Source organism: Marmota monax, unplaced genomic scaffold (genome assembly GCF_021218885.2).
Source record: "Marmota monax isolate L192 unplaced genomic scaffold, Marmota_monax_Labrador192_F-V1.1 WCK01_AAM20220418_F8-fsc00927, whole genome shotgun sequence".
Taxonomy (NCBI): Eukaryota; Metazoa; Chordata; class Mammalia; order Rodentia; family Sciuridae; genus Marmota; species Marmota monax.
The window spans coordinates 26,609-29,934 of NW_026692191.1; positions in this window are offsets into that span (position 1 = coordinate 26,609).

Here is a 3,326-nt window from a genome sequence, read left to right on the forward strand (position 1 = left end):
TTATTTTTTAATAAACATGTTGGTGTTTTTTGCTGGAAGATGAGATAGTATATTCTTTGGGTTGAAAAATTCAAGAAGACTATGCAATATAAACTGTCCTGAAATTCATAATATTTCAATCATTACATTTAGTGTTTCATAACCTCCATAAATATCTAAAAAAAAAAAGTCCTGGCTAGGAAGAAATATTTTCTAAAAATTTCTCAATGCTTTTGAATTTTTCCCAGATTGCTCATACAAGTGCCTAAATGAGCATAAAGTTAGACTGCAGAGACTTTATCTGTATGTGAAAGTGTAAGTCATGTGCCCCATTAAAGAGCAAAATAGTCACAAGAAGCAATTGTGTCCAAAGAGAAACCAAAAAAGCAAACACCGCACAACCATGTGGTCTCTCCCCGTGGTGAGGAAGATGTGAGCCCAGGAGGAGTCAACAGCGAACTTGATCAGTATCACAGCTAGAAGTCATGGGCATCTCTTCCCTAAACTGGTCATTTCTGTGCTGCCATAGAGAACTCCAGGAACATAATAAATGTGTGCAAATGAGGCCATCTCCACATGTGAAGCCAGCTGCCATATACTAGTGTCATTAGTTTCTTCTGAAGGGCAAGAAATGATTTTCTTTTTGCAAATTAAGCATTAGTAATATACTTTCTTTACATAGGAAAATATAGAAATTCTGAAGTTTGTGTACATGAGCTTGAAGCCATATACAAAATAATTTTCCCTCTGTTGAAATCCAACTTCAGTAAGCTGGCACCCAGCCTGTTCTCCTCCATAGCAGGAGAACACAGGACACTCATGGAAGAGTCACCTTCTTACCAGCTTTGAACAAAAATTATTTAGATCTGGAAAAACTGGAAAATATCAAAGCATATTATATCTTTTCAAAATAAATATTAAAGTATTTGAATTAGGGAAAATAAAACCACACATTCAAATAGTTTTATTGGAACCTACTGGAATTTTGTCTTCATAAATATTAGCATGTAGAATGTTTTTACCTTAAAAAATGACAGTAAAGAAATGCCATACTCCAAAGAGTGGTTGGTAATGATTCCAGTTACTCATGACAATGCACTTATTTCAATCTTTCTCTCAAAACTGTTGCATGAATAGTCACTAAATCCACCTTGTTGACAGGTCATGGCTCCTTCCTGTACTTTTTCGGTTCTATTTCTGGCGTGGAATGTCACCCCCATCCCCACCCGCATGAGTTCAGGCAGAAATGCTATTCAGAGCTTCCTAAGAGAAGAGTATTTTTTTAGTACTGTCATGGTGGATGGCAAGAGTCAAAAGCAGGAAATGGAACTGGGGAAGTTTTATGGACAGAAAAGGAGGATTTCAGGTTGGCTCTGGATTGACGGCTTCATGATAGGATGATCTTCTGTCTCTTCTTATAGTTTCTGACTTAAAATGGACTTTACTTAGGCATAGCTGCTACTGCTCTCTTCTGGTTTCCATTTTTTGTGGAATATCTTTTTCTATCTTTTTATTTACCCAAATTGTTCATCCTTACAGAAGAAGTGACAATTGCAGGCATTATGTAGTTGAATCTTGTGTCTTTATCCATCTAGCCACTATATGCCCTTTGAGTAGATAATTTAATCCATTTATATTCAAGGTGATTGTTGACAGACAAGGGCATACTACTACTATTTTCTATTTTTCCCTTTCTTTAATATTCTCTTCTTTGTTCTTAAGTCATTTTTGTCTAGTGATATGTTTGATTTTTGCTCTCTGTGGGAAGTTTATTCTTTGTGGTTACCATGGAGCTTATAAAAAGCATCTTATATTTAAAACTGGTTATTCTATGCTGATAACTTTTATGACACACATACACACACACACACACACACACTTTAAAATCTTCTATACTTATATTGTACTTCGTGAATTTAGAATTTCTGATGTCACAATTTCCAACTTCTTATATTGCATGCTCTTTAACAACATACTGTTATTATTACATTTATTCATTTTGTATTTTAGACTTTTAGCTAAACACAGAAGTGATTTCCATACAACCATTACAGCATTAAAGCATTTTGACTGTGCATTTACACATCCCCTTGACTTTCACACTTCCAGATATTTTCCTGCTAGGCATCCATATTCTTTTCTCCCAGCCCAAGGGACTGACTTCCTCTGGCATTTCCAGTAAGCACGTCCACTGGAGGTGAAGTCCTTCAGAACCTGCTTGCCTGAGAAAGTCTTTCTCTCTCTTCATTGCAGAGAATGCTATTCTATATGCCAACTAACTTCCCTCTCCATCATTCTGAACTTGTTCTTCCACTCACTCTCTTCTTTCATTCATTCTGTTGAAATGTCTGCTGCTCCATTTTTTGGAACTTCCTTCCATGCCATTTTCTTCTTTTCTCCTGCTGATTTCAGAATCTTCTCTTTGTTTTGATTTTTGACAGTATTACAGTATGTCTAGAAGTAGAATTATTTGGATTGAATCTGATTACAGACCTTGAACCTTCCTGTACCTGAGTATTTATATCCTTCTCTAGGTTTGGAAATTATTTCCTAAAATATGCTTTCTATCAACTTATTTTTCAGATCTTCTTAACTCCTATGAAATCAATTTTCACTCTTTCTTATGCTGTCCTATAAATCAGATGACCTTTCTTCATTCCTTTTTATTCATTTTTCTTTTCTCTCCTCTGACTTTATGCTTTTGAATAAAACATTTTCAAATTCACAGATTCTTCTGCTGACAAAGAAGAAAGTATCATTATGGTTAAGCAAGTCTCTTCAACATCTTGCTGTTGATACTTCCTATTGTATTTTTAATTTTTTCTCATTATATTACATTATATATTTACTTTTGGTACAAGGGATTGAACTCAGGGACATTCAACCACTGAGTTACAGCCTCAGAACTATTTTTTTGCATTTTATTTAGAGACAGGTTCTCACTGAATTTCTTAGCACGTCACTTTTGCTGAGGCTGTCTTTGAACTCACAATCTTTCTGCCTCAACCTCCAGAGCTCCAGAATTTCTGTTGGATTTATTTTATTATCTCAATATCCATGTTAAACTCCTAATTCTGATTACTTGTTTTCTGGACTTTGTTGAATAATTTCTCTAAATTTTTTTGATGTATTCATTTTCTTGATGCTTCCTTAAAAGTTGTCTTGGACTATTTCTAGATAGTTCTTACATGTCCAGTGTTTAAGGGTTAGTCACTGGAACTTTATCTTTTCTGTTGTGTCAGGTCATATTTTCCTGATTATTCTTGAACTTGATGGCTGTTTGTCAAAGTCCACCCATTTAAAAGACTTTTCTCAGTCTCTGAAGACTGGCTTTATCTGATTGACAC